General features: G+C 45.2%; 1 protein-coding gene and 1 non-coding gene across 4 annotated transcripts in view; both read left to right on the top strand.

Moving 5' to 3' along the window:
• ELOVL7 (ELOVL fatty acid elongase 7) overlaps nucleotides 1-23,926 on the top strand; it is a 1,867,033-nt gene that overhangs the window by 46,171 nt on the left and 1,796,936 nt on the right. The window lies entirely within an intron of this gene.
• TRNAG-GCC lies at nucleotides 3,708-3,778 on the top strand. The gene has a single exon. It is a non-coding gene; the product is annotated as a tRNA-Gly (tRNA).

Raw genomic sequence — 23,926 nt, 5'->3', positions numbered from 1 at the left:
CACATAAATGTCCTGGAGATGAGAGCAGTGCTTTTAACGTTGCAAGCCCTCGATGACTTTCTTCCCACGGGGACTATTGCAGTACAGACGGACAATATGTCCGTGGTCTGGTACATCAACAAACAGGGCGGAACCAGGTCCTATCCGTTATGTCGAGAAGCTCTCAGACTTTGGCAATGGGCGATCTCTTCTCAGCGGTTTCTGATAGCAACGCACATCCCCGGCAGGTCCAACCTATTGGCGGACATGCTAAGCAGATCTATTCTGATGCCTCACGAGTGGTCTCTCAATCAATCTGTAGTGGATCAGATTTTTCTGAAGTGGGGCACTCCTTGTTGCGATCTTTTCGCTACCCCTCAAAACAGCAAGTGCCCAGATTACTTCACACTATTTCCCCTTCCAGGCCAACCCTTGAGAGACTCTCTAACCCAGGATTGGCCTCGGGGACTTCTTTATGCTTTTCCTCCCTTTCCATTGATTCCACAAGTCATTCAGAAAGCCACCGTTTTGAGAGCCAAATTGATCCTCATTGCTCCATATTGGCCTCAACAAATTTGGTTTCCGTCTCTACAGCATCATCTTCTGGTGCAGCCCTGGAATCTGGACCCAGTTCCGGATCTTTTGATCCACCAATCAGGTCAGCAGCATTGGGCCATTCATTCTCTCAACCTCACTGCTTGGTTGCTCCACTTCCTTCCCTAGCCAGGCTACCAATGATTTCTGACTCAGTCAGAGATATTTTAGTGTCTTCTTTGAAGTCGTCCACTAGAACTATTTATGCTAGCAAGTGGCGACGTTTTTCAATTTGGGCAAACGCCAGAAATATTGATCCTTTTACTGCTCCTGTACATTCTGTTTTGGATTTCCTGGCGGAGGTTTTTCATTCAGGATCATCGTCATCTACAGTCAAAGTACAACTGGCTGCTATTTCCAAGTATCATGTTGGCTTGCATGACAATAACATCATGTCTCATAGGTTATGCAAGTCCTTTTTGAGAGGAGTTTTTCTCCTAAAACCGCCTGTGAAACATCCTCCTCCGCAGTGGGATCTAAACTTAATGTTGGCATCCCTAATTCTACCTCCTTTCGAACCGTCTGCTACATGTTCTTTGAAGTTGTTGACGTGGAAAACTATATTTTTACTGGCTGTTACTTCTGCAAGAAGAGTTTCTGAGATTCAGGCCCTCTGTATTCGTTCACCTTATCTGGTTTTTCATAAGGATAGGGTTTCGTTAAGAACTAACCCTTCCTTTCTTCCCAAGGTTGTATCTCAAACCAATATTAACCAATCTATAGATCTACCAGTTTTCTTTCCTAACTATTCTGACAGAGCTGAACAGAAGCTGCACATTTTGGATGTCCATCGTCAGCTCAGGTACTACTTGCATAGGACTAAACAAATTAGAAAATCAGACCAATTGTTTGTCTCCTATGCAGAAAACAGGTTAGGTCTTGCAGTTTCTAAAGTGACCTTATCTAGGTGGTTGACTTCCACCATTTCCTATGTGTACTCTCTCGGGGCAAACAACTGTCTTCTAAGCCAAAAGCACATTCGACCAGGAGTCTATCCACTTCTGTAGCCTTTCAGGATAGACTTCCCATTGACACTATTTGTGCAGCAGCTACTTGGGCCACCCTCATACCTTTGTGTCTCATTACAAGTTGGATTTGGCCTCCAGAGATAGGGCCAGTTTTGGTTCCACAGTTCTCAAGAGTCTGTTCCATTGAGCCACCCGGGATACAGGTGCTAGGGACGCGGTCCCATCCAGCAAGAATGAAGGCGAGATTGACAACTTAACATTTAGAAGTTATGTACCTACCATAACGTTCCATGTTAGTTGTCTTCTCTCGCCTTCTTTCTTCGTCCCTCCCTCCTTCCCCCTGGCCTGGACAGATCTTGGAGAGTTCCTATTAGATTGCTTCCTCTGCAGCATTGTTATGAGGACTTCTTTTAGGAACCATGGTTCCTAATTATGTTAGGATAGTCTTTAGCAGGGTCAGTTAGCTGCCAAACGAGATCTGAGGTAGTTCCGCCTTGCATCATGGGATATAGGGTTGCCTCGAGCTGGTAAAAGGAGTTCTCGAGCTAAAGCAAGTGCCGAGTCGGAGCCGAGGATCGGCTCCGAACCCATCCAGCAAGAAAGAAGGCGAGAGAAGACAACTAACATGGAACGTTATGGTAGGTACATAACTTCTAATTATCCATGCTAAGACGCATGGTACAGTCCATGCTTCTGCTTTTACACCAGGTTTTTGTTTTTTTCTCTCAGTTGTAGAAGATCCTCTCAATGGCTGTATCAGTGTGTCTCCGATCAGAAGAAGCTGAGAATAGAGATAGAAGGGAAGATAGTGGAACAGGTAAACGGCTTCAAGTATCTGGGTGGGGTGGTTGAGGAGAAGGGTAGTATGAATGAAGAGGTCAAAGCTGCAGCCAACTGGCATAGGGTATCAGGTGTAGTCTGTCAGAAGACTGCCAAAGAAACTGAAAGGCAAGGTATACAAGACTGTGATGTGACCAGTACTACTGTATGGTACAGAAACCTGGGCAGTAAAGGCAGTACAGATGAAGCTAGAGGTGATAGAAATGAAGTGCCTGAGAAAGGTGGTAGGATGGACACTGGGACATGATGAAGAAATGAGGACATAAGAGCAGAAGCCAAACCTAGCTCCAATTGCAGAAAAGATCAAAGGGAACCGATTACGGTGGTTTGGCCACATGTACAGAAAAGCAGAGGACAATCTGTTGAGGAAGATTTGGGACAGATAGGAAGAAGGTAAGAGGAAGCAAGGACGTCCACCAAAGAGGTGGATGGATTGTGTGAAAGATCTGCGACAATTGGGCATGAGTGTTGAAGGCAGGAGTGTGGCACTGAATCGAGAGAGTTGGCGACAGTTAACATGATACCCCGACCCCCGTGTAGAAAAAATGGTGAAAAAGGGGGCTAATGATTGATGAGTGTGTCTCCATAGAAATATGAGATCCAGATACAGAGTTGCCTTTGGTTAGGACCTTCTCCTGTTGCTCTGTGAGTATATATGCTGGAGAAAAACTTGTCATTACATTCAGTGTCTTTATTTGCTTGGTTCCCCTTTAAAACTTATTGGATCAAGCCAAGTGCCTTAGTCCAGTATTTCCCCTACATAAAAGTAAGAAAAAGCATATTGACTTTTTAGTTATGTTATGCTCTTGTCCAGGCTTTCTTTTCTCTTTACATTGCGATGCCTGTGTTTCTTAAAACTGAACAAGAAGAAAGAAGGAAAAGGGGACACCTGTTTACTCTAGTATCCCAATTACACACAAATAACTGAAAGCTTTACTTGTACATGTAGTATATGTGATGTTCTATATGAGTATTGTTAACTCTAAGTAAAGCAGTTTTGCTCTTATCTCTCCCCTCCCCCACCCCGTAGTGTTCTAAACGTTTATGGCATGAAGTAAGGCATATTCTTTGGAGTCCCCTAAAGTTTAAAAAAAAAAGTGCAATATTTCCAGGCTTTCTTGTTGAGCCATATTTCCCAACTGTAATTGATGCTTTGTAATCCCACATTTATTCATTAATTTCTGAGTTTCTGATTTTCTTGTTGATATCCAGCTCACAAATCGGTCTCTGGTTCATTTTCAGCATAATCCTGGTGGTTCTAGCAAACTCCTGTGCTTTTTTTTTTTTTTTTCTGTGCCTCTAGCATTTTCCTTTTGAACAAAATCAGCATTGGTGGTTCAGTGGTAGAATTCTCGGCTGCCACGCAGGAGGCCCAGGTTAGATTCCTGGCCAATGCAGCATGGCATTTTACAGTTCTGCACTAGTTTACTGCACTGTTTTTATTTATTTGTTTGACTGAATTATTTCCTTTTCTGTCTTCATTTATATAATTGCTGATCTGTGGTTGAAATTTTGTATAGTTTGTGGCTTTTGCTGTTGCCCACCCCTGCTGTAAATTTGATAAGGGATACTCCTCCCAGTCACATCTCATTAGCTCATTCTACCCAATACAAAGATCATTTGAGAAGGTCAAACCCCTTAGTTCCTTTAAACTTAAATGTTCTCTGGTCCTTAATTATTAGCTTCTTTTACTCTATTTGCTTCTGTTAAAGAAAATACAAAGATAATTCACGTAAGGTTCAGCAAGGCATCCTTTATTACTTGCAGCAAGGAGACAAAGCATGTAGGTACAAGGTTTGTCTGATTTTCAATAGCTCAGCCTACTGCTTTTATACAGTTCTTTGCACGTACACAGCAGGTGCTTATCAGATAATTGCTGACTTACAAAAACATCTCTCAGAATTTAGCTTGACCACAGGGCTTGCCCTGTCAAACCCAGTTTCTGAGTAATGGTCCTTTAACTGTCTCTTCTTGACACAACATTGTGAGGCCCCTATCTCAACATTCCATAGCAAGAACAACAGACTTTCAGGTGTCAGCAGCTTTTACAGAGACCACCAGTATTTACACATTTTACATAGAATAAATGTATTAACTCTTAACCCTTTAGGTGCAGAATTGTACACTATACAATTTGCACATTTCTCTAACATTTCCCCCCTTTTAATACTTTATTCTTATTGTTTAATGAGTCTAAAACAAGTCTATTTCTTTCCATCCAGGGCCTTGCAGTCAGAGTCATTCGGCTCAGGCTCAAGAAAACAATTCTTCCGCTTCCAATTTTAGTAGTTCTTCCGCTTCCAATTTTAGTAGTTCTTCCGCTTCCAATTTTAGTAGTTCTTCCGCTTCCAATTTTAGTAGTTCTTCATATTCAGTACTTTGTTGGTACAAGGTCTTTGAGACTGAGGCATCTATAGTGCTTTTTACCAGTCCACGCATGCAGGGGACGCAGCACCATCCACAAAACCTCAATATCGCTGCTCCAACACAAATGGCGATCAGCAGATTCATCAACTGCCCCATCCCCCAAACCATCTCTGGAAAAAGTCTGTCAACAGGTTTTGATCTGGCTTGGTCAAGGCAGATACTTGCTGGATTACTTTGAGATGGCTATTTATTTCGTGTTCGTTGTCTGGAATAAATGAACAGCATTCCTCCTGGATTAAAGCACAAGTACCTCCTTTTGCCACCAGGGTGAAATCCAGAGCCATACAGTTTTGAAGTACTACTGCTCTCATAGCGGTCAGTTCATCTGTCACCAATTCCAAGGCAGAAAAGGTTGCATTACTCAGTGTTTCAGCAGCTTGAACAACTTTCTCAGTTCCCAAATCGATTTTACTGCTCCGTACTGAGGTATTATGCCGGCCCATGATATAACGTCATCACCGAGGTCCATGTGGGACAGTCCTTTGTCACTGATGTGAGCCGGATCATGATGATATATCCACGATGCATCGATCTGGCCTACCGGATTAGGAGGTTTCTTGACCTCTTGGACGTTCCGGATCTTCCCTTGGGGTAGGGCTGACACGTGTCATATAGCTGGGACCAGGTAGCCCAAAAAACAACTACCAGACCAGTTTCCTGGTAGCCATTTATATGTTTTTCTACAGCAAATAAAATACAACCCTTCTTCCAAGAGCATAGTGGAAATGTTAGTGGCAACATTATTATTAAACACTATTTGAGAGAACACATCATCTAACTCTAACTTAAGACGTGAGAGTTGTGAGTAATTTGTCATTGTAGGGCTATCTTCAAAGATCCATACCTCCTTTGGCCCTAACATCGTTCCAGTCACATTACAGGTCTGCCAATCTGTATAAGTCTTGAATGGTGCAGATACAGAGGCCCACCACGCTGAATAGGACATAGACCTGTCTCGTGCCGTAACATTAATCGACTGTAAAGCTATGTAATTAGTAACGGCACATACTCTCTGAATTGTTATAGTGCAATTACTCAAACCAACTTTCTTTATTCCCTTTTGTTTTAGGCATAAAATGCTTTGCTGTCGGTATGCTAAAATTAGAGCTACAGTCCACACCGAATGTATTTGTTTACACAATCCCCCAGAAGTATTAAAGAGGGTGGTTGAATAGTTGTCAGTAGGTAAAGGACTAGCTGTCACTGGCAAGACCATCATATGAAGTGGGAATAGCTGCACAGATCCAGCAATTTGAAACATTAAAGGTATCTGCATATGTGTACTTGATAGCCTGATATGTGTTGAAGGCGGGATGCCATACTGCACGCTTGCTAGGTTCAGTAAACGTGGCGGAGAAGAGAAACGGCCATAGCAGAAAAACAATGACCACAATAAGTCAGTAAAATTGCCACACAATGCTTCTGTGGAAATGGTTGTCGTTCAGTGTTCTGTTTTCTTCGGTTTTCCCAAAAGGATTGAATTCGATTCTCTTCTCTGGTGCAATCATTTTCATGTTTGGGGTTTTCTTGATCTTATTCTCTTCCCTATAGGACCTTAGCACCGATGATTGCTTCACTGGGTTTGAGACGGAGCAGTTCCTATTGCTCTGCCCCCCTTTGTAGCCAGACTTTTGTGCTTAGGGTCCCGGTGGAGAGGTAAGACCTTTACCCAGTTTGAACTTTCTCCATAACTTGCAGTGTGTCGGATGGATCTACGAAGCTCGTTCTGCAATCTTGACTGCAGTCGGTGTTGAAAGAAGCACTTGGTAGGGATCTTCCCACTTTGATGCCCATTTCTTCCTGTTCACGATTTTGATCCACACTCAGTCTCCTGGAGTCACTGTTACTTCCGGTGTCTTAGTCTGCTCTGAACCTGAACAGAATTAGACTGCAACAGATAGAATTTAACAGCTTCTTCATATATTCAGCTAATGTAAGATCAGCTTCCTGGTCTGAAGGCATGAGTGGTTTCCCTTGAGGTGTATAATACGCCCTCCCATACAGTTTCTCATATGGGGTCAGCCCTTTTCCTGAGGGAACTGTTCTCATATTCAACCGTGCCAGGGGTAAACAGTACAGCCAGGTTTTCCCAGTTTCTGCCATCAGTTTCCTCAGTTTACTTTTAAGTATACCATTATGTCTTTCGACCAACCCTGCAGACCGAGGATGATAAGCACAGTGAATTTTTTTTTAGAGAAATACCAAAAATCTTACTTAGCTGTTGTATAGTTTGGTTTACAAAGTGTGTTCCGTTGTCACTATATATTCTCTCTGGAATGCCTACTTGATTACAACAGGTACTGCCTTGTCCTCCTGCCCGGTCGCATCTCCCTGCCTCAAGGAAGCCCCCCACTCTAACTAACCAACGTGTGGCTCCCAAGACCCAAAACGCTCCTACCTGGACTACAAACTAGTGCGAACGCACAGACCAGTACTCGCATCCTTAAAACTACAAGATGTTATGTGATCCTATCTCGCCTACATTCTGACTGATGGGTTCGGAGCCGATCCCTCGGCTCCGACTCGGCACGCTTATGCCAAAGAGCGAAGTCTCTTATTGGCTGAGCTTACTATATCCCAGGATGCACCACTACCAGTCCCCCAGATCTCGTTTGCCGCTAACTTGCGAAGACGTGGTCTCGAGCTGGCTGAGCTGAGTAGTATTTATTTACTAACTTTTTTCTGTCAGAATTTTGTTGTTCTTGTCATAAAAGCTGTTTTAACGGCTATTCTTCACTTTGTGGTGTGTTTGGAGTTTTGTGAGAACTTTGTAGTGTGATTGGGCGTTGATTTGATTTCAGGCCTCCTTCATCTTAGGGCCTTCCCGGTCAGTCAACCCCCCTTAAACCTTAGAGGGTTTCAAAGTACCCTTGACTTAATTGTTACGGATTGTTTACCTAATCGGCAGCTGTAAACTGATTTTTAGGTAGTGTCAGTTTGATTAGAAAATCAAGTGGATAGTGTTGGTTTTTCTGTCAGGGATTACTGTTTTTTGGCTATAATGTCTCAGAATCCTAGGCCTTCGGGCTTCAAAAAATGCACCAAATGTAATTTTAAAATGTCAATCACAGATGACCACTCTCTCTGTGTTTATTGTTTGGGTGCAAAACATTTACAAGAGTCATGCAGCGTGTGTCACGCTTTTTCCTCGAGGGTCCTCCAGGAGAGGAAAAATAAACTTATTCTTAAAGGCTTAATAAAACCCTCCTTCGAAGAAGCTCTAGCATCCTCTCCTCCTCCAACTAAAAAGAAAAAGGCGTCTGCTCCGACCAGTCCGTCGGATCCGGCCGCCAAAAGACATAGGCAGGCTTCTCCTTCGGCTCCAAGGACTTCGGAGCCGAGGGCGGAACGGTCTGCCTCGATGCCACCAGTCTCGACTCCTCTGGCTTCGGAGCCAATGGCTGGGGCATCGAGAGGCGGGTCACCTTCGTCGGCTCCACTGGTCTCGGAGCCGACTAGGGTTGCCCGCTCAGACACTTCCTCCTCTGCGCCGAAGTCCTCCTCGGCACCGATGGAAACTAGTGTGGGTATTCCTTCGGCGCCGATAGTCATCGAGTCGCCTCGGAGCCGGTCCCCTAGTCCTTTGGGGCCGTTGGAGAGGCCATCTCGAACCCGTTCAGTATCCTCTAAGTCCTCGAGGATGTCGGATTCGGATATAGACAGGGTGCTCCAAAGACTGTTCCAGTCCCCAGTCTTTCAAAAATTTGTTTCGGCTCCGACCCAGTTGGCTTCGGAGCCGATAGCCCATGCCCATCCCATTGCTGTTCCTCCTCCAACCACTTCGGCTCCGTCGGAGCAGGTGCTGTTGGAGCCGGTGGAGATCTTAGGGTCGGCTCCGACCCTTACTCCAACCCGGGCCTTCGGGTCCGAGTTTGGTACACGGACTTCTTCGGCTGGACCCGGGGGTGATGTTTCGGGACCTATGCTTTCGGTTCCGAGCCTCCCTCTCGGTGCTTCGGCTGCGGGATTGCCGTCTGCTATCATGGCTCCGGAGACCGGACACTCCCAGGATTCTGGGGGTCCGGCTTTCAGAGCTATGAGGAGTGCCTTGGCCAAGTCTTGACCATCTCTCCGGCTTTACCGGCACCTTCCCTGGGCGTGGAGACTGGGTCTTTGGCAGTTCCCTGTCCATAGGCAGCGGAGCCCCTGGGCCTGAGGTTACCCCATTGGGGTTCCCTCCTCCTGAGGGTTCTTCGAGTTGTCTTCGGAGGAACCCCCAAGGAAGAGATCGTGCAAGAGGAAGCACGTGGACTCCCGAGTCTATTACATCGACACTGATCTTGATGATGCGGAGGGGTCCCGGTCGCCCTCGGATGATGTCTCTTTGCAGACATCTTAGAGATCCTCAAACAACGAGGCGGCTGGATATCCAAACCCCCCTCTGCTGATGAGTCAGTGCTCCTCAAGGCCTTTGGGGCTCAGCCCTCCGCCTCTTGGGTGTCTCCGCCGACGAGCTCCTGGATTTAGTTTGTCGAAGGGCGGGAACATCCAGATACCGTGGAACCAGTCCCTTCTCGTCCTAATAAATTTTTATCTGCTCCACCCGAGAAGGAGTTCCTCACTAAAGGCGTGGCTGTAGATGCCATGGTGGTGGCATCTGCTACACAACAGGACGTGGCAGAGGCTTCAACGTCCGTCCATCCTCCTAATAAGGAGTCTAGGAGCATGGACAGGTGCGGAAGCGCACCCTGACTTCAGCGGCCTTTACTTTAAGGTCTCTGAATTATTTGGCACATTTTACCAGGCTTCAGAGGGATCTGGTCAAGGAGCTGTCAGATTCCCTCTCGGGTAACCTACCTGAGCAGCTAGCCCAGTCGGTTAGCTCTCAGTTGGCTATCCTTACGTCAATTTCTAACTCGTCCATGAGGCTCATTTCCTATGCGGCCGAAGGGGCGGGTAGAGCGGCAGGCACAGGCGTGGCTCTCGGAGACAAGCCTGGCTCCGCTTGTGTCAGTTCTTGGAGGCCTTCAAGTCTTCCTTCGCCGACGCTCCCTTTGATGGGTCCTCTTTGTTTGGACCCAAGGTTAAAGACACCCTTACCGCTGTGAGCAAGAGGGAAAAACTTTATCTGCCGTAGGTGCCCGTTATTCCACTCCCTTCGGCCTTATCCCAAGGCTAAAGGAGGGGAAAATGTGGTTCGAAAATCACGTAAGTTTTTCCTCAACAGCAGGAAGATTCCCCTTCCAGAGGCAGAGGACGGGAAATTTTTCTGGGAGACGCCGTCCCAGAGGCGGCAGAGGGCCCCGCAATTCTGGAGACCGCGAGTCCTTTCGTGGCTCTTCAGCCTCCCACACATCATGAGGGATTGCCCGGCTGTGCTGCTCCGGAGCCAGTCGGGTGCCGTTTTGCCAAGCACCTAAAAGCCTGGGAGTCAATCACTCAGGACAGATGGGTGCTTCGGATCATTGCCGGAGGTTACACCATCCCATTCACATGCTCACCCCCACCGTCCAAAAAAATCCCGGACCCACCACCTAGTCAAAGGGAAATTGCGGCCGCAGAAGCTTTAAAGCTGCTAGAAAAAGGAGTCATCCAACCGGTCCCCACAGACCAGATCGGATCCGGAAATTACTCCAGGTTCTTTTTAGTGCCAAAAAAGACAGGGGACCTGAGACCAATATTGGATCTCAGCAAACTGAACCAATCCGTCACGAAATCCAAATTCCGAATGGTCACGTTACAATCCATTCTCCCATTGTTGGAGAAGGAGGTTTGGATGTGCTCCATAGACCTCAAGGACGCCTATTATCACATACCGATTCATCAGGCGTCCAGGAGGTATCTGCGCTTCAGCCTGGGAGTCAGTCATTTCCAATTTTGTGCACTGCCCTTTGGTCTCACCACAGCCCCAGGGTGTTCACCAAGTGTTTGGCAGTAGTGACTGCTCACCTGAGGAGTCTTGGATTCCAAGTGTTTCCCTATCTGGACGACTGGCTCCTGACTGCCACCACCAGGCATCTACTAATGGACAACCTCAAAGCCACCATCTCCCTGGGTGCTTCCCTGGGGATTACATTCAATTGGTCAAAGTCTGTCTTGCTGCCCTCTCAGCGCATAAGGTTCATAGGAGCAGAGATAGACTCAAAATTGATGCGCGTTTTTCTTCCTACCGAAAGGATCCAAACTTTACAGGGCCAAGTTCAAGCTCTGATTTCAAGATCCAAAGCCCCAGCCAGGATGGTCCTACAAGTTTTAGGTTCAATGTCTGCCACGGTTCTTTTAGTTCCTCTGGCAAGATTGCACATGAGGATTCTTCAGTGGCTATTGTCAACTCAATGGTCCTTTCAGGACCTTCCCCTCAATCATCACATCATGATTACAGAAACATGCAAACGGGACCTTCGCTGGTGGCTTCAGACATCCAATCTAAATCAAGGAAGCCCCTTTGTTATTCCCTCTCCAGTGGTTACCCTGACGACAAGATGCCTCCCAGATAGGGTGGGGGGGGCATTGTCTGGGCAGGTTAGTTCAGGGCTCCTGGCTTCCAGACGAAGCTCTTCTCCACATCAATGTGTTGGAGATGAGGGCTGTACTTCTATCCCTACAGGCCTTACACAAGTTTCTTCCTCAGGGCATCATCGCCATCCACACAGACAACATGTCGGTGGTCTGGTATCTAAACAAACAAGGAGGGACCAGATCTTACCCCCTTTGCAGAGAGGCCATGAGGGTGTGGGAATGGGCTGTAGCTACCAACCATTTCTTGGTAGCGACCCACATTCGGAAATCAAATATATTGGCAGACAAATTGAGCAGGACAATTCTCTCTCCTCACGAGTGGTCCCTAAACGAAACAGTAGCAGCTCAGGTTTTCAGGAGATGGGGAACGCCGTGCTGCGATCTATTTGCAACACCACTAAACACGAAGTGCGAAATGTTCTTCTCCTTGACTCCACATCAAGGGGAAGCAGCTATGGATGCTCTAGCACAGACTTGGTCAACAGGGCTACTTTATGCGTTTCCTCCGATACCACTTCTCTCCAAAGTCATTCAAAAGCTTCTCAATTGGGGTCCACAATGATACTGATTGCTCCATACTGGCCTCGTCAGGTATGGTTTCCCTACCTGAAGAAACATGCGGTGGACGATCCTTGGATGTTAGATCTAACTCCGGATCTGCTAATCCATCAGTCGGGACGACAGCATCAGTCCCTACACTCCTTGAAGTTGACAGCCTGGCTCCTCCACTTCCGACCTTAGTCAGAAGTCACACATTAGACCCGGAAGTTATTCACATTTTATCTTCAGCCCACAAACCCACCACTAACAAATTGTACCTCAGTAAGTGGAAGAGGTTTGCTATCTGGGCTCAACTCAGGGGCTTAGACCCTATCACTGCTCCAATCCCAGAAGTTTTGAAATTCTTAACATCCCTGTTTAATCAAGGATCTTCTGTCTCTACTATTAAAGTCCAACTGGCGGCTATCTCTAAATTCCACGAATCCATGGGTCCTCCATTGATGAGCAGCAGATTATGCAAGACCTTTATTAAAGGTGCGGGCCTGTTAAGACCCCTAGTTTTTCATCCTGCGCCTCCGTGGGATCTTGATTTGGTGCTTCGTGCATTAACATCTCCCCCTTTCGAACCTGCTGCTACATGTGACTTAAAATATCTGTCTTGGAAAACTGCCTTCTTAGTTGCAATTACTTCTGCAAGAAGAGTTTCAGAGCTTCAAGCCCTATCTATTAAACCACCGTACTTGATTTTCCACAAGGATAGAGTATCACTTAGACCTAATCCATCCTTTGTCCCAAAGGTCTGTTCTAATCTCTGTCTTCAACAATCTCTGGAGCTACCAGTTTTCTTCCCAAAATTCTCCAATGAAGCAGAATACACTCTCCATAAATTGGATGTTCACAGGCAGTTGCGTTTCTATTTAGACAGGACTCAGCAATTTCGTAAGTCAGACCAATTGTTTGTGTCCTTCTCAGACAGTAAATTGGGTAAAACCATTACAAAAGCTACCATCTCCAAATGGATTAGAGATTGTATAACTCAGGCTTATTCTTCGAATAAGCAACTTACAACATCTATCAAAGCTCACTCTACCAGAGCTATGGCGACTTCTATAGCTTTTCATTCCAAGCTCGCTATATCGGAGATTTGTGCTGCGGCTACTTGGTCAAATCCGCACACTTTCATTTCCCACTATAAATTGGATGTGGCATCTAAAGGGCGAGCATCATTTGGTTCCACGGTACTCAGGAGTGTTTTCCAGTGAGCCACCCAGGATTCAGGTGCTAGGGACGCTGTCCCATCAGTCAGAATGTAGGTGAGATAGGATCACATAACATCTTTTAGTTATGTACTCACCATAACTTCAGATGTTTGGGATCCATCTCGCCTACATTCCTAATACCCACCCTCCTTCCCCCTGCCTTGGAGATCAGAAGAGATTGAACGGTTTGAGTTCTACTGTTTTATCTTGTTTCATCTGACGATGTTATATAAGCAGGGCGTGCATGTGTGCATGTGGGCGGACAAACTAGATCTGGGGGACTGGTAGTGGTGCATCCTGGGATATAGTAAGCTCAGCCAATAAGAGACTTCGCTCTTTGGCATAAGCGTGCCGAGTCGGAGCCGAGGGATCGGCTCCGAACCCATCAGTCAGAATGTAGGCGAGATGGATCCCAAACATCTGAAGTTATGGTGAGTACATAACTAAAAGTTAACCACTTTAAGTGCTTAAAGGGTAAAATTCATAGCCTTGCTATCTCTGAACTAGCTAGGGTTAGCGTTCCGGTGGCAGGAACCTGGCAGTACCCTTACATTACTTGAAAGTGAAAACTATATTACCTGAAAATTGCTTCATTCCTGCAAGCAAAAATTGAAACTTAACTACGCTGATTATTGCACTCACCTACTGCTGCCTCTAAGACCCTGAGAACTCCTGGCGGTGTATGCCCCGCTCCGCTTCGCCCTTGCTTCGCTCGGGCTTCGCTCCGCTCCTCACCCTGCCCCCATATCCCACCCGCCCCCACTACCTCTACATTTATAAGGGTAGCCAGCCCCTCCCACCTTCCCCCTAGCAAATTCGACGGCCCCTCAATTTCTCTACTACTCCTCCCACTCTCTAGGCCCTCCTCCATTACTAAAGTAAAATCTACAGTCCCCCCCCCCCCACTACCCTTTCCCTTTCTTATACCATGGCCAAAATCACATATACTATCACCCCTCTCACAACAATACTCCTTCTTACTGCTTATTTTTCAACAAGGTATGAAAACCAAACTCTGCTAGGAATCCCCTTCCCTAAGGGTTACACTAACTCCCAATCTAATCTTTCTGCCATTACTATCCCACCTTCCCTCTACCCTGACAAAACACTATCCCCCAAAATAGTGCATCTCACCCTCCATCTCCCAAAGATACCAAATAATAAAGCTAATCTCAAATTACTATTCAAACTACAAAGATTCTTAGTTCACCTGAAAAATCGTATCACCATTGATGGTGATATCCATCCTAACCCAGGTCCCACTACTGTCCCTGACTCTATCCCCTCTAAGATAGCCCGAAATTCTACAGACTCCCTACTTTTACTACATCTGAACCTAAGAAGCATTAACAACAAGGTTCACAACCTGCATGCTATGTTAGCTACTCATTCCCCTGACATTGTATCTAACTGAAACATGGCTAAAACCCACCACTAAGGACTAAGAGATTCTCCCACCTGGGTACAATATCTTCAGGGCTGATCGGGTAAAAAAAAAGGGTGGAGGAATAGCTGTAATGTTTAGGAATACCCTGAATATCATTAGGAATCCATTACAACCTCCTAAAATCTCTAATTTAGAACTTATTGCCCTAAAGATATGCCTAAACACTCAAAAATGCATCAACCTCATAGTAATCTATATCCCACCAGGGAAGAACACAGAAAACCTGGAGCAAACCATATGCTGGTTAGCCACTAGTTACCCACAAGAAACCATAGTACTTGGGGACGTTAATATAGACTGGTCCCACTGTTCTACCCATATAACCCCACATCCTATTAACCTACATGGTTTTTCCCAAAATATCCTATCCCCAACTAGAATTGGCAATACTCTACAAAAAGAGCACCATTGATTGGATCCTTACCAATAAAGATTCAAACAACTATACCTCAGGGACCCTTCCCAACGACCATCTAATTACCTATATTATTAAACATAAATGCCCACCTTCCAACCCCCCCCTTATATAGACTAATCAGAAACAAAAAGAAATTTGACCCACAACTATTCCTTGCAGACCTAAAGTCCTGCAACTGGTCCATTTTAAAAACTCTACCCCTCCAGGAGAGTGTTTCCCACTTTAATGACACATTCCTTAAGATACTTGACTCACATGCCCCAAATAGACAAATCAGATCCAAAGTACGGATAGCACCTCAGCACAGCTCCTCGTGGTGGCCAGCAGTGTTCCTCTAGCAGCAGAGACCAGAAAAGACTACCTTTCCAGATTTTAAGTATTTTTCTTGGCTTTTTCGACTTTTTGTGCCTTTCGACTACTGTTTCTGCTTGTTTTATCAAAGTTTGCACTGTTTTTACTGTGTTTATAAGCTAAAACTGTTTACTGCACTTGCTAGTTTAAGTTTTGCCTAAAAGTTAAACTATAGGCTAATACACTCAAGTGTACTAGCTTTTGATAGCATTTAGTCGAAAATCATAGCATTTATTGTGTTTTCTGCTTTTCTGTAAAAAAACTTGAAAAAAAAAAAATATCCTTGTTTTCCATACTTTCCTAACTAGTGTTCCAGAGACCAGATTTTGCTGATCCCTGGGCTTTGTCTTGGTTCCTGTGTTTCTCCATTTTCCTTGTTTGGTCAGGGGGAAGTTTCTTTACTCACCAGTGAGAGTGGGGAGTACTGAGCTGCCTGTTTGTCCTTAGAGGAGTGGTTTAAGGCAGTAACTTGTAGTCTATTGGCCATTTTGGGTCATTTCCTGTCTTTTCCAGCCCCCTGCTATAAAGCGCGTTTTAGCGTGCTTTAGCGCGAATTAGCGCGATTTAGCACAGAGTTGCCACTGTTGCACACTAGGGCAGCGCCGGTTAAGCAGGTTTAAACTATTCGGGCTACCTAAAGTCCACTCTTCAAATTTTCCCTTAAAACTACCTTCCTCGAACTATACTACTGATCTAATCAGCGTATCCTATAACTAAAAAGATCATCTCTACTTGACTCCAAGTAGACTATTCTCTATCTGTTAAACCTAGCACTTGCTCCTACAGTACTTATTACCTTGATATGGCACTCTTGTCATAGATAGTACCCCAAAAAGGCAAACCCCCATTTCTCGGTCACCCACGTCCCCCGGAATCTTTTTTAAAGTTTTTTTGTCTATTCCTTCTAGCATGTCGAGGGATCAGTTGCTAGTGTCCTCTCCTGCTCAGCTGGTGAACCTGGGAATATTGAGGCAATGTTACAATTGCCTCATGTACACAGACAACCCTCTCCTCCTCCCACAAAACACAAATACATGCGAGAGATGCAACTATACGGCCAAACTGGAGGCTGAGCTCTCTCAACATAGGACTGGCAAGACCAGTCAGGGGGAGAAGGTTACCACACACACTATAGACCCAGTCTCACATAGTACCATCACAACCTCAAATCATACACAAAAAATTACAAAGACATACTCGGAGGCTCTGATCAAAAATCTACCAAAACAGCAGAGGCCACCAAAGCAGACACCCAAACAACCACCACCTCAGAACACAACACCTGCAACACATAGACCTCACAGTCAGAGTAGTCACAGCCCTTAAGGCCAAACACAATGCCAGACACAATAGTCATTGGTGACTCCATAGTCAGACACACTGACGTCCCGCTCACCAGACTGAGTAAGGAGAAGGTCACAGTAAGCTGCCTGTCGGGCGCTAGAATCCGCCACATAACGCAAGCACTCGGGTCTCTCAACAGCAGGTACAAATATGACTCAGTCATTGTCCACGCTGGTGTAAACGACCTGAGACGTACCTCCTTGGACTACATGAAAAGAGACATTGAGGAGCTCTCTGATTATGTAGCCCAGGCAGGTATGACCCTGACCTTGAGCAGTATCCTACCTTCACTAAGAATGATGCCACAATACAGAGATAGGATGATCAGCTTTAACAATTGGCTTAAACACTGGTGTCATTCAAAGGAGATCCAGTGTCCGTCTGCCTGGGATGACATGCTGGACAAGCCACGCTGCTTCGCAAGGGACGGCTTGCACCTGTCACCCCTGGGATTCCGGATATTGGCAAAGGCTCTTGCCACCCCCATAGTGCCTTTTTTAGGCAAGGCTCAAATTCTAAACCTACCACCCTAGAACACAAAAAAGGAAAAAACCTAAGGGTAATGCTGCTCAATGCCAGAAGTCTAAATCTCAAAATGCACGCACTCGAGGCCCTTCTCAGTATGGAGAACATCGATGTCTGTGCTGTGACAGAAACCTGGTTCAAGGCTCCTGAGAGCACCCCAGCACTATCAGGTTTTACCTCATATCATGCGTTCCAGCCCCAAAATCCGGACAATACCAAGAAAGGAGGGGGGGTATCCATATTCATCAAGGACACCCACACCTCAAGACTGGTGGCAACGCACGATGCATCGGAGACCATCCAGGTGCAATTAACCATAGGCAAGACTGCTCTGCAAATTGTAGCATGTTACAGGCCACCCTCACAAACTCAGGAACCTCACATGGCCTTCCTGAAAACACTAGAGGATAAATGTATCACCAAACACCATCATACTAGGTGACTTCAATTACCCTAATATAGACTGGGAACACTACTCAAGCCCAAACACCCTAGCCCAAAAGTTCCTGGAATTCATAAACTCAAATGCCATGGAACAACTAGTCACCATCCCCACAAGAGGAGATAACATACTTGATCTCATCATCACGAACATGGGAGCACAATGTTCAACACTGGAAGTATACCCCTCACTGGTGAGATCAGATCACAAACTAATCTCGCTGGAGGTCCTCATCCCACCCCCACCTGAAATAAAAAAGACCACAGTAAAGAACTTCTCGAAAGCCGACTTCACACTTCTAAAGACTAGTGTGGTCTCCTTTAAGGCCCCCAAGCCGGCGGAAAACAGTACTCAAGCCGCTGAATCATTTACAAATGCCTTCTACCAGCACCTGCAGGACTGCATGGACAAGGCAATCCCAAGCAAAATAAAGACTCTTTGTACCAAAGGCAAGCGTCCAGTCTGGTGGACCGCAGCCATAAACAAACTCTACAACAAAAGGAGGAAGCTACTACAAGATAGAGCAAAATCCGTAAAAGGTAAGACACCCTTGATCACTATAAGTAAAAAACTAAGAGCTCTCATAAAATCATCCAAAGCAAATTTTGAGAGAAAAATAGCTAAAGACTCAAAAGACAATCATAAGGCCTTCTTTAGCTATGTTAGAAACCTGGGAGGAAACTCCCAGATATGCTCAGAACTAGTTCAAAATTGTGTGAAGATTACTGATCCTACAGACATTGCCAACATACTGGCTGACAGGTTCAGTGCAAACTTCTCCCCCCCCTCCCCCCCAAAAGGAGAGATCTATACCAAACGATTGCAGCCCCCCAAACATCTCCAACGCCCAAGTGAGAACTGCTCTCTCCAAAGCAAAAAACACAGCATCCATGGGACCTGATGGTGTCCCCGGCTGTGTGCTCCACGAACTCAATGAGGAATTAAACCCACAGCTAGGACAGCTGTTCATTCAAAATCTTACCTCTGGATACGTACCCAGGGAGTGGCGCACTGCAACTGTGGTCCCACTTCACAAAGGCGGTGCCTCCACCGACCCTGGAAATTACCGGCCTATTAGCTTGACAAGCCTTATCTGCAAAGCCATGGAGAGGATCATAATGGACCTCATAAATAAAGACATAGGGAATTTGCAGACTTTGGATCCAACCCAGTTTGGCTTTGTCAAAGGCAGATCATGCCTTTTAAACTTGGTTGACTTTTTCGAAACAGTCACCAAAGCCATTGATGAGGGAAAGGCAGTCCATACAGCCTACCTCGATCTGGCGAAGGCCTTGATACAATACCCCACTCGGGTATCATTGAAAAACTCATCAGCTTAAATGTTAACCCATACATCACAAGATGGGTTGCAAACTGGCTGTGTGACAGAACCCACAGGGTCAGAGTTGCTGGCGCCATGTCAGACTCAAAGCCTGTCACAAGTGGTGTCCCACAGGGCTCAGTCCTGGGCCCACTCTTGTTTGGCATCTACTTTTCCAAGTACAAGCAAACACAGGAGGGTTATGGCTGACAAAGTTTGCAGATGACTGCAAACTGGGCCATAGTAGAAAACACATCTGACACAGATATCCTTCAGAAGGGTCTCACAGAAACGGATAACTGGTGCCAGAGCCATGGCCTAAAGTTAAATGCCAAAAATGCATAGTCATACCCTTCGGGAAAAACAAGGTTACCCCTAGCTACCAAATAGGTGGCAATCCACTGAGCACAGAAGAAGTTATCAGGGACCTGGGGACCCAGGTTGATAGTAGTCTGTCATTCGACACCCATGTAGCTAAAGTAGTTAGGAAGACCTTCTACATTGCCCACCTTATCATAAAGGGATTCTCATCTAGATCAAGGGAGGTCATAGTCTCCCTTTACTCATCACTCATCAGACCAATGATTGAGTACAATGCCCCATTCGAATGTATCTGACCCGACACTTGCAGCAGCTGGAGAGGCCACAAAGTTCCTCACCAAAAGGATAAAGGGTCTCAAAAGCTGTCCTATGCTGCCCGACTGAAAGAACTCCAGCTCTATTCAGTCGCCACGCTTGCTCAGAGGTGACCTTTGCCTAACATACAAGGCCATGTCAAACCCAGATTTGGTGAATATGCTTCACCTCAAAAAATCTAGATCCATCAGAGCCACAAGGGCGGGAGACTTAAACCTCGACACGGCTATTAATAGGACGTGCTGGAGGGATAGATTCATCACCCAAAGACTCCCTATGCTGTGGAACAAAATCCCGGTATATGTGAGGCAGAGCACCTCGCTGGCCTTGTTCAAGAGAAATCTTGACCAATGGATGGGAGATCGCAGATATACCCCAGGGATTACCTCAGTGTCACTGCTCGACAGAGGCACAGCAAAATAATGGGTATAGTTCCCCATACTAAAGGGGTGGCGTAAGCCGCAAAACGATGGGCTAGGCTTGTAATTGCCCTCAGGCAGATAGCCTAGTATGAACCTATGAACCTCTTAAAAAAACTCAAACCAACCACCCTAGCGGCGGATCACCTCCCAGCGGAATACTTACAAATTGCGTCTGATATTATCGCCCATCCCATATCAATCCTGATCAATAGAACTATAACTGAAGCTACCATTCCCTCTATTTGGAAGATTTCTTATATCATCCCTCTTCACAAAGGAGGTACCTCCACTGAAACATCCAACTATAGACCAATAGCAATACTGTCCCCAATAGCGAAAATTATGGAAAGATGTGTTCACAAACAACTCCTTCACTACCTAACCCTTAATCGTCTCTTGTCTAACTCCCAGCATGGCTTTCGTCCCCACCACAGTACAACTACTGCCCTCCTTTCCTTTGTTGACTCCATTAATAACCACCGTAATAACAAACTAATATCCTCCGCCCTCTTTCTTGATCTATCGAAAGCGTTCGATATGGTCAATCACCAGCTTCTACTTTATAACACCCTGGAAAGCCTACATCTGAGCAACCCAGCACTAAGCTGGTTTAAGACTTAACTCACTGGTAGGCAACAAGCTGTCCAGTGGCAAAACAGACTATCTGACCTGCTCCCTAACACCATTGGTGTTCCTCAGGGCTCTATACTTGGTCCTCTTCTGTTTTCCATCTTCATAAACGACCTTCACTCAGTCATCCCTAAATCCACCTGCATTCAATATGCAGACGACTCCACCCTGATCTGTTCAGACGTCTTCCTCTTGAAACTCCAAACAACTACTCAACTCTGTTTTACTTTAGTAGAAAAATGGTTCACCGACTTGAAACTCATACTCAATCCAACAAAAACCAAACTGCTACTATTTTTCCCCAACGTATCCACACCCCTAGGAAAAGAACTCCCAATTACTAACAATATGACCTTCCATGTTGAATCCATCAATGGGACCATCATAGTCCCTGTCACCAGTACCAAACTACTAGGTGTTACTATTGACCATAAGCTTAAATTTGACATACACATTAGCCAAACCGTTAAATCTGTAAACAAGAAACTTGGATCCATGTACAGAATAAAAAACTTTTTAACCCCTACTGCCAAATTAACCATTGCCCGCACCCATCTCCTCTCCACCCTCCTGTATGCCTCCCCAGTTCTCTCTTTCCTCAATAAACGTGAACTTCACATGCTCTCTGTTGCCTATAATCGCAATGCTAGATTCATAACAGGATCCCCTTATCGCACTCACCATTGCCTTAACCTAAAGAAACTTGGCTGGTTGGAATTGCCCAATCTTCTCAAACTCAACCAACTCACTGAAGCCTTTAAAATAATCAACCAACCGGATAGAACTCCCTCACTGTGCAGTATTCTGACCCACTACTCCAACCTTAACTGCCTTCGATCATCAAATAGCGTTCAGATACTAACCATTAAATCTAAGAACTCGGGTGGTGATGCCCTCTACGCCAATTCCATTGGAAAGCCTTGGAATTCCCTCCCAAACTACCTAAGACTCATGACCTCGCATAATCAGTTCAAAAATAATCTTAAAGAATATCTCAAGTCACACTGGCTATATGCCCCTGTTCTGAACCAGACTAACTGATATATCTCATAACATCCTAGTCCCATACCACCTTAGTCTCATCCCTTTCTTAGATTATTATAATCTCTCGACCTCGCAAAGTAACCATGTAATCCTTGTTCTAGACTATCTTCACTAAGTGTATGCCATATAACTAGTATGTATAACCTGCTGTTTTCTATTATGTTTACATAAAACCTATGTTAATCCTATTTTATTATCTATGTAAATGTAACATGTATTCTCATTATCTTGGAGCTTTTCTCCCCGGGCCTCTACTGAAAAAGGATATGTATCCAGCTAGACTAACCCGGTCAACAAATGTAAAATAAAATAAAAATAAATAAAATGCCAAACCTAGGAATAATTTCTTTCACAAGAACCTTTGCTACTGTAGCTGCATCTGGGTTCCTGGTTGGAAAAGCTTCCATCCACCTCGAGAACTTATCTATAATGACAAGGCAGTATTTCTTATTTTCACATTTGTTTAGTTCTATAAAATCCATGCAAATGGTGTGAAACGGGTAAGGAGGTGTGGGAAAGCTCCCTTGACTGGGCCGTACTGCTCCTTGTGCATGATATTGATTGCAAAGCTGACATGCTAAACAAATTTTTGTAGAGTAGTTTGAAAATCCATATGCAGTGAACACCTGGTTCACTATCTGTACCATTCCCCTTGTTGAGACATGGCACTGCCCATGGCTCAATAACGCTGCATAACAAACAAGATTAGAGGGTAATATTGGTTTTCCTTCTTTTGAGATGTACAAACCCTCTGAAGACTTCCCCCTGTTTTAACCAATGCCTTTTTTTCTACCTGCGTGGTCAGTGATTGCTTGTTTGTAGCATGTCCAAATTTAAACTTTCAGAGGGTTCTAAATCTTCTGCAAGGTGTAGACAAGCTTCTGCGGCTGCTTGCTTTGCAGCAGCGTCAGCTCTTGCATTACCTTTTGAAATAACATCCTGCTGTTTTGTGTGAGCTGCACATTTGCAGATAGCTAAACACTGAGGTAATTGAATGGAGTTTAAAAGATCTAATATGAGCTGTGCATGATTTATGGGTTTACCAGTTGATGTAATCATACATCGTTTTTTCCATTGCTGTGCAAACACATGCACCATGGAAAAGGCATATTGACCGTCAGTAAAAACATTTGCACGTTTACCTTTAGCTAAAATACATGCGCGAGTGAGTGCAATCAATTCTTCCGCCTGTGCGGACAAATGTCATGGTAAGGGTTTTGCCTCTATAATCTCTGTGTCGGATACTACAGCATAGCCAACTATGTTCTGTCCTGCTGGGTTCTTTTTGCATGAGCCATCTACATAATATGTTAGATCAGCATCTGTTAAAGGTATATCTATGAGATCTTTTCTAGGTAATGTCGTCTGCTCGATCTCCTGTAGGCAGTGATGTGGAGTACCATCTACAGGGGTAGGGAGCAGAGTTGACAGATTCAGGGTTGTACATCGTTCGATTGTCATGTGTGGCTGGCTCAGCAAAACAGTCATGCAGGAGAGATGTCTAGCCGGGGAAAGGTATGCTACCTTTTCTTGTAACAAAATAATTGCTACTGCATGAGGGACCCTTAGGGTGAGTGGGTAAAACAAAACCACTGAGGCCGAAGCCTGCACTGCCATAGCAGCTGCAACAACCGCTTGAACACAATGGGGTAAGGACCGTGCCACCGGATCTAACTGTGAATAGTAAGCAATGGGACGTTGCTTATCCCCATGTTGCGTCAGGACTGATGTCTTGTAACCGTGCAAACAGTCTATGGTTTGAAAAAAGCACTTGTGATAATTTGGTGACCCCAAGACAAAAGAAGACGCTATTAACTGTTTTAAATTGCAAAGAGGCTAAATCCGCCTCCGGTGTCCAAATCACCGGGTCCTGTGCTGCCATAGGTTTTTGTATATGAGGTCAGACAAGGGTGCCACTTCCAAAGCATAGTTTGGAATCCAACTTTGACAGAAAGTTAGTCGTACCCAAAAAGGACATCGGTTCCTTTTGGTAATGAGTTTTGGAGCCTGCAAATTAGCTATTTTTCTGTCCTCATCCAAGGTTATACCTCCATCAAATATTATATAGCCCAAATATCGGACCTGTTTTATCCAAAGCTGCAATTTTTCCTTGTTCACCTTGTGTCCCCCAGCAGCTAAAAACTGTAGCATTGCTAGCGTGTCTTCTTGGCAAGCTTGTAAAGTGGGAGCTGCTAATAAGATATCAACATAAAGCAGGATTTGACTATTTTTCTGTGGGCTAAATCTTGCTAAGTTACTTGACATCTCCTATGAGAATATCGTGGGGCTCTCACAATAACCCTGTGGTAGTTGAGTGTA

The sequence above is a fragment of the Protopterus annectens genome, chromosome 2.part2, assembly GCF_019279795.1.
Source record: "Protopterus annectens isolate FY-2018-M chromosome 2.part2, PAN1.0, whole genome shotgun sequence".
NCBI lineage: Eukaryota > Metazoa > Chordata > Ceratodontiformes > Protopteridae > Protopterus > Protopterus annectens.
This window is presented reverse-complemented; position numbering and strand designations above follow the sequence as displayed.